The sequence below is a fragment of the Xyrauchen texanus genome, chromosome 11, assembly GCF_025860055.1.
Source record: "Xyrauchen texanus isolate HMW12.3.18 chromosome 11, RBS_HiC_50CHRs, whole genome shotgun sequence".
Classification (NCBI taxonomy): domain Eukaryota; kingdom Metazoa; phylum Chordata; class Actinopteri; order Cypriniformes; family Catostomidae; genus Xyrauchen; species Xyrauchen texanus.
This window is the reverse complement of record NC_068286.1, coordinates 5,314,147-5,330,120: the sequence shown is the minus strand read 5'-3', so window position 1 is coordinate 5,330,120 and position 15,974 is coordinate 5,314,147.

Below are 15,974 nucleotides of genomic sequence, written 5' to 3'. Positions count from 1 at the left end.
GTCACAAAGCTCGAATCATTTCAAATTGGTTTCTTGAACATGACAATGAGTTCACTGTACTAAAATGGCCCCCACAGTCACCAGATCTCAACCCAATAGAGCATCTTTGGGATGTGGTGGAACGGAGCTTGCGTGCCCTGGATGTGCATCCCACAAATCTCCATCAACTGCAAGATGCTATCCTATCAATATGGGCCAACATTTCTAAAGAATGCTTTCAGCACCTTGTTGAATCAATGCCACGTAGAATTAAGGCAGTTCTGAAGGCGAAAGGGGGTCAAACACAGTATTAGTATGGTGTTCCTAATAATCCTTTAGGTGAGTGTATACACATACATGTAAAAACAAGTTAGTGACGAGGAAAATAGTGTAATGTTTGATGTTACAGTTTGTTCTGATAAATAACTTTAAAAGGCTGTAACCACATATTTAGGATTGGGGTGATATCTTAAGCACCCTGTTCCTTTGGGTCTGAGGTGGGGAAATGTCTTGTTAGTTCTGCCGTAACCTCTTCATATAAAATGATTTAAACGAAAAAGGAGAAATTAGGATAGCATTTGCATAACAAAACACCCTTTCTTTGGAGGCTTTCCAAACTTAAAGAGACAGTCACCCAAAAGTGTAAATTCTCTCATAATTTACTCACCGTCATGATGTCCCATGTGCGTTTGACTTTCTTCACCAGAACACATTTGATGATAAATAGAAGAATATCTCAGCTCAGAAGGTCCTTGAATTGCAAGTAGATGGCGATTTCTCTTTTGATGCTCCAAATATCACAGAATGTATAAACGTCATCTATACAACACCAGCTGTAAAATGAATGTCTTCTAAAGCGATACGATCACTTTTGGTACATTTGTTTTCCTCCCCAATTTGGAATGCCCAATTCCCACTACTATGTAGGTCCTCATGGTGGTGCGGTTACTCGCCTCAATCCGGGTGGTGGAGGATGAGTCTCAGTTGCCTCCGTTTCTGAGACCGTCATTCCACGCATCTGATCACGTGACTCGTTGTGCATGACACCGCGGAGACTCACAGCATGTGGAGGCTCATGCTACTCTCCACGATCCACGCACAACTCACCACACGCCCCATTGAGAGAACCACTAATCACCACCACGAGGAGGTTACCCCATGTGACTCTACCCTCCCTAGCAACCGGGCCAATTTGGTTGCTTAGGAGACTCACAGCATGTGGAGACTCATGCTACTCTCCACGATCCACACACAACTCACCACACGCCCCATTGAGAGAACCACTAATCACCACCACGAGGAGGTTACCCCATGTGACTCTACCCTCCCTAGCAACCGGGCCAATTTGGTTGCTTAGGAGACTGGAGTCACTCAGCACACCCTGGATTCAAACACGCTGAGATACCCATGCTCCTTTGGTACATATTTAAGTACTTTTTAACCATTATCCAATGCTTCACACAAGAGTGGAAAAAGAAAGTCATACACACCTGGGATATCATGAGGATGAGTTGCCTAAATGATGAGAGGATTTTCATTTTTGGGTGAAGAATTAGCATTCTGTCTCACAAAGCACTGTTCAGATTCAGCGAGTAACAGTGAACCTGCTGTGAAGTGACTGATTTACCAGACTATTGTGTGTGTGTGTTTGTGTGAGTGTGAATGTGTTTGTGTGTTTGTGTGTGTGTGTGAGTGTGTGTGTGTGAGTGTGTGTGAGTGTGTGTGAGTGTGTGAGTGCATGTGAGTGTGTGTGTGTGAGTGTGTGTGAGTGTGTTTGTGTGAGTGAGTGTGTGAGTGTGTGTGTTTGTGTGTGTGAGTGTGTTTGTGTGTTTGTGTGTGTGTGTGTGTGTGAGTGTGTGTGTGAGTGTGTGTGTGTGTGTGAGTGTGAGTGTGTGTGTGTTTGTGTGTGCGTGTGAGTGTGTTTGTGTGTGTGTGTGTGAGTGTGAGTTTGTGTGAGTGTGTGTGTGAGTGTGAGTGTGTGTGTGTTTGTGTATGCGTGTGAGTGTGTTTGTGTGTGTGTGTGTGTGTGTGTGTGTGCATGTGTGAGTGTGTGTGTGTGTGTGTGTGTGTGTGTGTGTGTGTGTGAGTGTGTGTCTGTGTGCAAAGTTTAAAGCTAATCTGGGAAATTTCGCTTCAAATATTAATTAAGGCTGATAATACTTCCAAAATTGTTTTCCCCAAGTGCCAGATTTCATAATCGGAAAATATATAAAATATTCCACTTATGTTTGAATTGGATTTTGCACTGCACCAAAATCAGGAGACAAAAGCAAAAAAACAATCCTGAATTATTAACTTTCCATTTTGCGTTTTTCAGGTGACTGCTTTTCAATTTCTTCCTTATTTTGTAAAGTCTTTCCTGGTCTAACCCTCTCTCTCATTACAGCCCGACACCTTTTCCAAATGACTACAGAATGAGCGGTCATCTCGGGCCATCCACAGGCCACTCGAAAACCACAGAGAACATGATGTGATCATTACGGCGCTATAAAGAGTGTCAGGGCTTGAGGGGAATGGAATCGTTTTAGGACATTGTGTTACAAGCCTCTGATTCAAGTCTACCCCAGTCTGGGCTGGACTGGGAAGAGAAATCGGCCTGGGATTTTACATAGCAACTGGCCCAAAAGTTGATGGGGGGGTTCGACTGTCCGCTGTCCTTTTCTGCATATCCTGGCGCCGGTTTGTGGTTCGTAAATCAAAAAGAGTTTCCCACTGTTGTGTATAAACTATGGTGATTGGCAGAGGATATATTGATTTGTGTCTTACGGATGTACAGATGTAGTGGAGCGGGAAGGTAGGAGGGATGGGGTGGTAGTACCAGCTGAGGGGGGAGAATGCTGCTGATGCCAGCATGGAAACCCAATAGATAAGCTGACTACACCACCCTGTAATTAACAGGGAAATACTAACCCTGGTAACACACAGCTTCGTTGTTTCAAAACAAGTGGACGAGAGACGTGAATACCAAAGTACACAAATATTTGATTTATTTTAACATTAGATGAGTCAGATGGGCACTGCACGCTCATTCCATCATTTAAAAGTGTATTAAAAGTATGAGCACAGCAATCAGCGGCGTGGTTTGTAATAGGCTTCACACACACACCCATAAAACAACATATACACTTGCTGACCACAGAGGACCGAGGCTTACCAGGAGCAGCAATCCCCCGATAAAGACACTTCCCCCACAAGTGTACACTTGAGATCACACAAACACAGGCGAATCAGTTGTGATTACACAGCACTCCACAGGTGACAGGGGCACTACCACCATATAGCGGGGAACAGCTAGCCCCCTACACTGGGCCTTCAGCTCCTGAGAACACAGAAGGGAAAATGAACCTTCTGGTGAGCAGATTAGTTCATCAAAAGTGTTGGAGCTACTGCCATATTTACGGCCGCAAATGCATAGGCTGCATACAGTATTGAACAGGCTGACTGGACAGCAAACACACACAGGCAGCAGTCGGCCAGCGGAGCTCGATACGAGCCTCGCACAAAAACAAACTCTTAGGAGATACATTTTAATATCAGTAAATTTCACAAGTAAAAATTTTCATTCTTGAAAACAAAAATGACGTCATTACATGCCGACATGTCCATTCTTGATATCAAAACTGAAATTTCGAATAGTGAAAGCCTGAATTTTTCATATCTGTAATTTCACAATGATCTGTCAATCACTCCTGTTCAAAATGCAACAATTCATTTCTTACTAAATTCAAAACACGCACATGGATCAGCTACAGTATGCGCTTCTTACTAATAAAAATTTGTATTTTTGATATTAGTGATTACACTGTTACTAATACAAATATCCATTCCTAATATCAACAATTAAAACGCAACTTGTAAAAATGCCAAAGTTTGACGTCATAAGATAAGAAGTGCATTGTGTGAGGAATGGCAAAAATTATTTATGAACCATGTTTATGAACCAATAATCTGCCACTTGTGATTTGTGTGAAAGTATATAAAAGCCATTGTTTTAGCACATCTAGTGTTCATTTCACCAGGTAACTGCCACGATATGAGTGGTGGTGGCGTAGTGGGCTAAAGCACATAACTGGTAATCAGAAGGTTGCTGGTTCGCCCACCACCATTGTGTCCTTGAGCAAGGCAGGTTGTTCCGGGGGGATTGTCCCTGTAATAAGGGCACTGTAAGTCGCTTTGGATAAAAGCGTCTGCCAAATGCAGAAATGTAAATGTATATACGTACAAAGAGCCAAGTAAAAATTATTTTGCCAAAATTTATCCTATAGTAACATGATTCTAACGTAATTTGAGGCCAGGCTGTGCATATGATGACTTTAATTACAAATATTGAAAGTATTCATTAACCACACTAAAGGCAACCACACCTGCTATAAAGTTTACAGATACACCATCAAATATCCAAAATGTATTGGTTTTATCACAGGAGTGTTTCATGATTTGCTGTCTGCTGATACTAGTCAGTGGCAAGAGAAATATTAAATTAACAGGGAGGGGACATTGTCATTCTAGAGAGCACTTTCACTGGTCAAAACCTGCACATGCCAATGAGCCAATGAACCAATGAGCCAATGAACCAATGAGCCAATGAGCCAATGAGCCAATGAGCCAATGAACCAATGAGCCAATGAACCAATGAGCCAATGAGCCAATGAGCCAATGAGCCATTGAGTCAATGAGACAACGAACCAATGAGCCAATGAACCAATGAGTCAATGAACCAATGATTCAATGAGTCAATGAGCCAATGAGTCAATGCGCCAATGAGTCAATTAGACAATTAGTCAATGAGCCAATGCGCCAATGAGCCAACGAGACAATGAGCCAACGAGACAATGAGACAATGAGACAATGCGCCAATGAGACAATAAGCCAATGCGCCAATGAGCCAATGAGACAATGAGCCAATGAGACAATGAGCCAATGAGACAATGAGCCAATGCGCCAATGAGACAATGAGTCAATGAGTCAATGAGTCAATGAGACAATGAGTCAATGAGTCAATGAGACAATGAGACAATGAGTCAATGAGCCAATGAGACAATGCGCCAATGAGACAATGCGCCAATGAGTCAATGAGACAATGAACATATGAGTCAATGCGCCAATGAGTCAATGAGCCAATGAGCCAACAAGCCAATGAGTCAATGAGCCAAATGAGTCAATGAACCAATGAGTCAATGTGTCAATGAGTTAATGAGCCAATGAGCCAATGAGCCAATGAACCAATGAACCAATGAACCAATGAGCCAATGAGCCAATGAACCAATGAGACAATGAGTCAATGTGTCAATGAACCAATGAGCCAATGAACCAATGAGACAATGAGCCAATGAGCCAATGAGCCAATGAACCAATGAACCAATGAGCCAATGAGCCAATGAACCAATGAACCAATGAGCCAATGAACCAATGAGCCAATGAACCAATGAACCAATGAGTCAATGAGTCAATGAGACAATTAGTCAATGAACCAATGAACCAATGAGCCAATGAACCAATGAGCCAATGAGACAATGAACCAATGAGCCAATGAGCCAATGAACCAATGAGCCAATGAACCAATGAGCCAATGAACCAATGAACCAATGAGCCAATGAGCCAATGAACCAATGAGCCAATGAACCAATGAACCAATGAGCCAATGAACCAATGAGCCAATGAACCAATGAGCCAATGAACCAATGAGCCAATGAGCCAATGAGACAATGAGTCAATGAGCCAATGAACCAGTGAACCAATGAGTCAATGAGCCAATGAACCAATGAACCAATGAGCCAATGAGCCAATGAACCAATGAACCAATGAGCCAATGAGCCAATGAGCCAATGAGCCAATGAGCCAATGAGACAATGAGCCAATGAGTCAATGAGACAATGAGCCAATGAGACAATGAGCCAATGAGACAATGAGCCAATGAGCCAATGAGACAATGAGCCAATGAGCCAATGAGCCAATGAGACAATGAGCCAATGAGTCAATGAGACAATGAGCCAATGAGACAATGAGTCAATGAGACAATGAGTCAATGAGACAATGAGACAATGAGCCAATGAGCCAATGAGCCAATGAGACAATGAGCCAATGAGACAATGAGTCAATGAGCCAATGAGACAATTAGTTTTTCACAGAAAGACAAAGAATAACTGTCAATTTTAAGTGTTTATATCTGCTAAAAGCTAATTTTGTCAACTTTTAGGAAAACATTAGCATTTAGATAACCTCAAAAGCTAAAATACATGGACTAAAAGCAAGGGGTCTTAAAGCTTGGGGAAATATAACCATTAAGTCTCCTGCTAGTGGAAAACTGCTCCACCAGAAGCCGGAGAAGTTTCTCTATCAAGCCTTCTGATGGAGAAGCTTCATCTATGTGGATATTTAAAGAACACTCATCAAAGTAATGTGAAGGGACGACAGATCGACTCTCATTCAGCATTGCCATCCTGTAACACATAAAATGCTTTATAAGAGCTCAATGACTTTATAAGCCTTTATAATCACATCTTGGTGAGGAATCTCTTCTTGGGACCAGAGCCAGCGCTGCAAAGAAGATATTTGGGATGAAATACACAGGGGTGCGTTGGCGCACTTGTGTTTTTGTGTGCGTGAACTTACAACTTGCCACGGCTTTCCAGCAAAATCTTCAAGCAGGTGATGTCATCAGTGACGTCATCATTTATGAGAGCTTTCAAGAATAACACGCAAAGATGTAAAAAGTAACAACATGCTTGTTGTGCTGAAGTTGAAGAAACACCCATGTGGGAATATCCGCTCTAGGCCAGTACTCACCACCGCACTCCAAACGACAGATGTTCAGAGTTCCACTAGATCTGGAGTCACAAGCCACGCGATTGCTCAGCTGGAAGAGTCCGAACTGGTTCAATGTGATGACATCATCATCACGCTGTTCCTCTAAGCTGTCTCCAGAACTTTCCTCCATGGATGACTCCTCTGAACTGCATCCAGACGATTCAGCGGGGGACTCTTTGGGAACAGACCGTGGCGCCATGTCCAGATATCATCCTCTCCTTGTTGTCTCTCAGAGGACAATGCTTCCCTCTGGGACTGGTCTCCCGGGTCTTTGCTTGGGACTTCTTTGTGGTTCAACAGGGATTATGTGTTCCTCTTCCAGTTTTCATCATCTTCTTTCTTTGTGGAAGGATCGTGCTCTTTTGGTTTGGGAGATGGACGGAATAGAGGTCTGACTGGAGGCCTGACTGATCTTGGTTGATTTGGATGCTGGTGATGAGGCTGGTGTTGAAACCTGAAGTGTTTTCGACACTACAAACAACTGAAATGCAAACAGCAGAAACCAGTCTAAGATGGTTTGATGGTCTTACAGGTGTTATGGTATATGTGAACTGGTCATACTCACGTCTGGCGATGAGATCTGCCACGATCAAGTTGTTTCCCATGTCTTTAATCACCTTGAACTGAGCCTCTTCCAGTTGGTTCTTCAGCTCACCTTTACTCAGAACCCGTCCCTCAATTACACTGGACACCAGCAGAACAAGAGTCAACACAATCTGCTCTGATATCTGTAGATTAAGCAATATAAAAAAATCCAGAAAACAATAATCAACATTATTGCCGAAAAAGGAAATGACGTGGTTCATGATGTGCATCGTGGCAGTTCTGATGTTAAATGTCCACTAAGTGGCGCTAAAAGCGATGTTGTCCCAAACTGATGAGGTTTTGAAGGTTAAATTAATATTCATCTATCAGGATATTTTAAGAACACTCCTCAAAGTCTTCTTAAAATATGATTTAAAACTCAATACAGCATTAAATCAATATTTCGGGTTCAATTCAAGTTAAGTTCAATCTGCTGAAAATGAATCAAATTGCTCAATCCACAAATGCTGTCGACTGAGCTTAACTTGCGTTGAACCTGAAATATTCCTTTAATGCTGTATTGAGTTTTAAATCAACTAAATTGTTCCCTTTACACTGGTGCCGAAACCCGGGAAGGAAGAGGGATATGCCATAGGGGAGTTCTCGCCGCTACCATCCACCCTAACTGAGCAGCCGCGGCCATCTGCCGGGGGACGGAGGAGCCCGGCCGCCTGGAAGCGGAGAAACGGCCGCCGACCGCGAGGGGAGAAGGGGCTCCTAACCGACCGCCTGGAGCAGTCAGGACCGCTGCCAGGGGCTGGAGAACTGCCTCCAATCCGCACGGGAAGGCACGGCTGTTGTCCGTTAGAGGGTGGAGGAGTGGCCAAGGACCAAGCTACGGTGTATCTGATTTTGCAAATGTATCATGCTGATCGAGACTACAGCAGATATACATTAAACTTCATCTGTATGTCTGATGATACACTTTTGAATCATGAACATTGAGAAATTCACATATAAACTGTTAAACTGAATATACGTTTCTACATGACATTTGGCTAGAATGGCTTTGGTGCAAAGCTGTTCTGCTTTTAACATTTACAAAACCCCTCCTTAAGACAACAGTACAGCATTAAAGAGCCTTTTACAGAGATGTGATCTTTACTCTGGGCATGTTTTCTTTTCTATTTTAACACTTTACATCCTGAAACTGCCTACTGATGTTGACCAGGGAGATCTTTAAAAGCCATTTAAAATGCTGATCAGGTGAGTCACTATAAAAGCAAATCATTTTATGCAGAAGAGCGAATGTTTTGGTAAAATGAATCAAATTACAGTTATCATTACCCAGTAGCCCTAGGGTACTTCATAGTCTGCTGTGGTTGCTAGAGTTTCTAGGGTGTTGCTTGGTGGTTGGTAGCATGTTCTGAATGTGTAAAGAGCCAATCTCCATGTCTCTATGATACTCCGGTCTGTAGATATGGCATTAAATGAAGTCTATGGTGTTTTTTCGGCCTTCTTAGTGTAAAACTAGTGAAAAGTCTGATTGCAAAATAGCTTGAATATTGGGGGGGTTGCAGCATGAAGCATTTACCCATGTTTCTATTGATCGAGGTATAAGTAATGGGTGCCGGGGGTACTTGCTTGTTTTGATTACTGAGGGGGTTGCCTCACCCCCATCCCCCTGGAATCTATGTCCCTGCATGAGATTGTCTCACATGAACAGACCTGAACTGAACTAAAATGGACCTGACAGCTCAACCAAGTGAGAGCTGGATGGAGATGAAGGGCATTTGAAATATTTGGTTGTTTCGTCCCGCTGTGCCCCGTGAGCAAGACATCTCCAGGGTGCGTGTTGGAGGTGTGATTCCCGGCGTGAACACCGGTGATTTGAGGGGCAAATGTTGAGTCAAATTGCTGTTGAAAGAACAGTTCATTTAAGCATCATTTATAGACCCTTATGCTGTTCCAAACTAGTATGACTCACACAAAAGGAGTTATTTTAAAGAATGTTCATGCTGTTCTTTTCCATACAATGAAAATGGCTGAACTCTCAAATCTCATTTGTGTATATATATACACACATCTAAATATAGCACATCAATGTATATATGGCAAATATTGCTAATCGAATTTAGGTAAAAAAAATTACTTTAGAACAAACAAACAAAAAGTTAAACTAAAGTCTGTAACTTAGATACAGGTTTGACACTTGCAGACTTTGTAAGCAAATGTCAAATTTAACAGCCTTCAAATGCTACCTGTTTGCTTTAGTACAGCCACTGTGAATGGGGAATTAGCAGGCGTTGTATCTGATCTGAGATAAGGACGTCAGCAGATGTAACATATACTGTGTCAACGCTTGAATTGTGAGTGCATGAGAGGCTGTTCAGATGACGACTGTTAATTAAGTACCCAGTGAAGGTTGTCACTGCATGCATGGATCTCTCATTAAAGGTGAAGTGTTTTATTTTTTGTTTGCCGGCGGTTATGTGGGCAGAGCTAGAAGCAAGCCAAAAGTTCAAGTCATTCATTTGTGGCACCATATGACATCCGCTTCGCCAGGTCATTTCTCTGGGGCTTCAGCCCCGAATGTCATTTTATATGTAGGCAACACAAGTTTAGGTGCAGCTCAACAACAACAACAACAACATTTCTGTATGAATATGTGTGGCAGGGCGGAGGGCGGGGCCGGGTCGTGATTCTACACACCCGGTCCCTTATCAGGCTAATCAAGCCTCCGAGAGGGATAAAGGCCGACTGTGGAAGGTGGTGCGACGAGAGAGAGATTGTTTACCTCCTCCTTTCCATTGAAATCCCTTTACACTGGTGCCGAAATCCAGAAAGGAGGAGGGATACGCCGTAGTAGAGTTCTCGCCACTACCGTCCAACCAAACGGAGCAGCCGTGGCCATCTGCAGGGGAACGAGGAGCCCAGCCGCCTGGAAGCGGAGGAATGGCCGCCGACCGCAAGGGGAGAAGGGGCTCCTAACCGACCGCCTGGAGCTGTCAGTGCCGCTGCCAGGGGTGGAGGAGTCACCTACCAGCCGTTGAAATGCGGTGGGGTCTAAGACCGGCAACCGCGAGTGGGGAGGGGCTCGCTGCCGACCGCCTGGAGCGGGAGAACCGATGCCAGGGGCAGGGGAGACCCCTTCTATACCCCGAGAACGCGGCAGGGTGGTCCATCTGCCAGGGGCTAGAGGAGAGGCGCGGCATGGCTGTCGTCCGTTAGAGGGTGGAGGAGTGGCCGAGGAACAAGCTACGGTGTATCGGAGAACTGGCGAGTAAGTGTTTTTTTTTTTTTTGGCTTTATAAACAATATTTTAATGATTAAAGAAAAGACAAACACACACACACACACGACGGACATGTCCGTAAACGATCTCTCTCTCCCGCACCATCCTCTGCAGTCGGCCTTTATCCCTCTCGGAGGCTTGATTAGCCTGATGAGGGACTGGTGTGTATAATCACGACCCGGCCCCGCCCTCCGCCCTGCCACAATATGCAGTAATATTCATGACGCAACCTGTCTCGCAGGTCTTCGAGGAACGTAGGCTACTCACAATAATATTGCTACATTTTATTTGAAGTTCTACGGGGGAGCATGCCCCCGAACCCCGCTATAGGATCGGAGGTCCACCCCCCATACTCGCACAAAATCCTGTGGGAATCACTGTACATTCATTGTAAGTAAGGTCCCAGAGTGCAGAAAAAATCATAAAGGTAGAGCGTGTTTATTTAAAATAGATGGGGGGGTCACCTAAAGCCACACCCACTTTAATGGGGCAGGGCTAAGCCCCAAATCTCCTCAAGTCTTAGAAACGCTCCTGGCATTTGAAAGCTTACAATCTGAATGTTTTCAAGAAAACCTGTAACATTTATGTTACATAAACGAACAAAATAGAGCATTAAAACCATTGTTCACAAATGAGCGCCACCTAGAGGTGATGTCGTTTTTCACACTGCACTTACATAGTCATGTCATATATCAACTGAAATCCCTCGTTCTCAGGAATGTTACTGTATAGTTCATGTTGTCGCCCTAACACCACAGTTCGAATGATTATCAAAAGAATCACAAAGAGAAATATGAGCTCTGTGAGACAATAAAGACAAACATCTCATGTGGGCAGCTGTGGCTCAGGTGGTAGAGGTGGTAGATGTGTGTGTGTGAATGGGTGATTGAATCACAGTGTAAAGTGCTTTGGTAACCTATAAGGTTAAAAAAGTGCTATATAAGTGCAGACCATTTACTCATGTCTGCTCCAATCACTGTTTCTGTAAGCCCCAAAGTGGCAAAAACTCAGCAATGTTTTACTAGTCTGTGAACTTGCCTAGAAAAATAATCCAATCTTCTATCACAGATGTTGGGAAATAAACTGCAGTCCAGCAGAAAAAACATTGGCAAAATATGTTATCAACTATTGATAACTCAGAAATCACATTCTTTTGTCTATAGAGCCGTAGCTCTGTTACGCAACAGACTTTACAGCGTGTGTGCTGTGAACATGATCGCACGGGAAGTCTGCATGTTTTGTTACAATAGGATCAGTGTGTTTCATTTCACCTGGGGCACGACCGCACATTGCATCACCAGCGTGGGAGACGCAGGTTCAGATCCCGTGAAACCAGGAAGTAACCGTGTTAGCCAGAGGTGGGCAGTAATGTGCTACATTTACTCCGTTACATTTACTTGAGTAACGTTTTGGAAACAAATGTACTTTTAGAGTAGGTTTAACTCTCACTCAAATAAATGTCTAATGATTTTTTTTTAAACTTTTAATTCATAACAATGGGCGGCGATCCTGTCGTTACATTACTGGGTTTCATTTTAATTATTGTGTAATTTATTGAGAGATTACTGAATGGGACTTTTACGTCAGCGGACGTTCACACAGCTGTGCGCGCTGTCACAGACTGTCACTCAAGCCGAGATCATCACTGCTGCAGCATCAAGCTCTTCAAACTAAGTGAAACACTTTCTTCGCTCAGTGATATAAGAATAGTTTCATCATGCAATGCCTTCAAAAAGACAAGAGGATATTTCAAGATTAAAACTGAAGCTCCAACTTAAGGCAGCACGTCGCAGTTGTGGCTCTAATGCTAACATGGGCTTTTCTGTGTAATGGGTCATTTTCAGGGTGATTCTGTAACTGGGCTCTTATGACATCAGTTTTTAAGTGTACATTTTTAGTGTACAGTGTGATTTGTCCCATATGTCATGAGCAGTATTTACGCATTTACCCCCCACCCTTGTGGGAATACTGGAAACCATCACAGCTACTTCAGGCTGATTAACTGAATCGATCCATGTAAACATCCAAGTTAATTGTAAATGCCTTTTGCTCTGCTGTTCACGTGATTGCCAACTGGAGCATGAACAGCCAGCATTTCTGCACGTGCACAGCGAGGGGCACGAAGAATACATGCAGGACTTTAAAAGCTATGACATAGTGAAAGTAGGCATTAATAAAACATGATCTTACTTTGTTTTATATTTCAGCATTATATATAATGTTCCTGTGGGACATTTTCTCGTTTTCACCGTAATACTTACTAGAATCGTTTCCAAACCTCTCTGCTTATTGACAAATTCAAACAGATCTGGCAAGAGCCCTTAAAGGGATAGTTCACCCAAAAATGCATATTTCTCTCATCATTTACTCACCCTCATGCCATCACAGATGTGTATGACTTTCTTTCATCTGCTGAACACAAATGAAGATTTTTAGAAGAATGTCTCAGCTCAGTAGGTCCATACAATGCAAGTGAATGGGTGGCAACATTTGAAAGCTAAAAACAACATAAAAGTCAGCATAAAAGTAATCCATAAAACTCTAGTGGTTAAATCAATATCTTCAGAAGTGATGTGATAGAGAAACATATCACTTTCAAATTCTTCTTCTTGTGTTTTTGGTGATTCACATTTTCTCTGCATATCGCCCCCTGCTGGGAAGGGAGAAGAACGTCTAGCAAATAATGATAAATATTGATCTGTTTCTCACCCACACCTATCACATCACTTCTGAAGATATAGATGTAACTACTGGAGTCTTATGGATTACTTTAATGCTGCTTTATGTGCTTTTGGAACATCAAAATGTTGGCACCCATTCACTTGCATTGAACTGACCCACAGAGCTGAGATATTCTTCTAAAAAATGTTGTTCTGCAGAAGAAAAGGAAGTCACACACATCTGGGGTGGCATGAGGGTGAGTAAATGATGAGAGAATTTTCCCTTTAAAGTGATAACTCAGCCATAATTTAATATTCTGTAATTTCCCAACCCTCATGTTGTTCCAAACCAGTGTGACGCTTTGTATTCAGTGGAACACAAGATATGATAGACAGAATGTTAGGCACTGACAGTCTCAGTCACCATTCACTTTCAAAATATAAAGAGAAAAACACATTCACTGAAAGTAAATAGTGACTCTGTTTATTATCTCCTTATGGTGTTGCACGGAAGAAAGAAAGCCATACGGGTTTGGAACAACATGATGGTGAATGATGACAGAATTTCCAGTAATAATAATAATTCTGTAGTACCTCTATTATGTCATTTGTGAAAGTAACGTGTTACTCACTACTTGAGTACTCTTTTAATTGGATACTTTCTTACTCGTACTCAAGTCATTATTTATGTTCTTATTTGAGTACATATTTTGGCTACTCTACCCACCTCTGATGTTGGCATAATCAGTGATGGGCGGGATTCTGCGGTTGTATTTTGCCCTGTAACATAACATTTGTAGTCCGCTGATGGTTAGGTTTAGGTTTGGGGGGGGGTAAAGTTCATAAAGTTTGAAGTCCTCTACACTACAGTCTGAACAGCTGACAACAACTCAAATTTGGTGCCCCTCTGTGGACATTTCAACCAGAAAATGGAGCTCAAACGTGCCCATGCGTCCAACAACACTTACAGCTCTGGCCACTTGAGCAGTGTTTCGCATTTGAGTAATCACAGACCGATTTTAGCTAAAGAAAAGTAAATCTACTGTTTCCAATTTGACTGAGAGATCAGTCTGGCTGCTTATGCATGCAGTCAGGCTTTAAACAGCACTTGTTTGTTTCGTCAGATGTGTTAATCAACAACGAACAGACTTACAGAGTTGGAATAAATCAAAGAGAAACTGATAAATGTATTTCTAGCTTTCCTTTTGATTGGACTGACCTTTATGAAGCACTGTATGTTCAAGGTTTGATTTACTGTGTAATTTATGACTGTGTGAGACTTCTTCTTGTAATTGTGGTTCATTAAGTTTGACAGAGAGCAACACTAATCCGCCAAACACACAGCAGCACAAAAGTACCCTTGACATTTTCAATCCTAAGGATTACTCGCCTATTCTATTATATATCTCGGCCTCTTTCTATCCCTATCTCTCTGCACTTCTTCTTCAATTAGAAACAGCCTTGGTATAGGAACAATCACAGGCCTCTCTGTGCTACACTACAAGATATCAACAAGTGTTTCAAAACATAGGCAACTCTCCACAGGGTGTACGAGTGTATGTATAACAGAGATGGCCTCTTGAGTCTTGTCAGAAACAACATCTTTGAACCTTGCAGGCAATTTAACAGGCCTGCAACCTAAAGGTCTAGAGTCCTGAACAATGGTCGGAGATGAAATGTGTGTAGAGTTCACCTCTTGCAAAACTGTGTCCATGTCACTTGGCTGTGTGACATTTTGCAATTCCGTTGCTTGAATGGTATTTGAATGAGTCTGTTTCAATGCAATGTCCCTGGCTGGTCTCTGACCATGTCCACGACCAGCAAAGATAACAGAAGGTAAACTGTGTAGGTGCCTCATTAGGTGTGTTGCAGGACAGACGGGATATTTTGTCATCATGCAATCCTAGTCTATCTCCGAGGAACTTTTCTTTAGAGCCCGTGCTGGAGGTCTCGTTCCTTCTTCTACCCACTTTCACACTGTGGTGTCATCTTTTTGGCTTTCGAGGATATTTACTGACAATGTCTGAGAGAGATCTAGTCAGAATGAACCATAATAGGGATCTTGGGAACAGGAGACATTGTTTTAGTTTGGTAATTGTGGTCAGAATTAGGTTTAGGCGGAGCGTAGTCATGATCTGGACATCTGGAAAGGGAATCTGCATTGCTGTGTTTTGTACCACTCCTGTGCTTGATGGCCCAATCATAGACATCAAGCTCTAGGGCCCAACATGCATCCTCGATCAATTGTCATTTTCTTCAGGCCTAGTCAAGGACAATTACAAAGGGGCACCCTTGCAAATAATGTGAATAATGTCTGACTAACCAAACAATCGCCCACCGTTCTCTGTCAAAAGTGGACCAGTTTCCTCAGTATTGTTCAGCACATGATTGGCAAAGGCTACTACCTTTTCCATTCAATGCTGTTCTTGGGCACGAACAGAGCCAATGTCATGGTGAGAGGCATCAGTGTAGAGTACAAAAGTTCTCATGAACTCAGGGTAGGTCAAAATGGGACCCTTCACATTGTTCAGTCCAAGAGAATTTTGCATGCGTTTGGGTGAGCGTGTGTAAAGGACCTGCTTGCTCTGCGAACTCTTTGATGAAGCTGCGGTAGTACGAGCAAAGGCCTATGAAAGCTCTACCCTCCATTGCTGTAGTAGGAGGAGGCCAATTCAGCACTTTCTCAGTGACTTTAGGGTCAGGTTGAA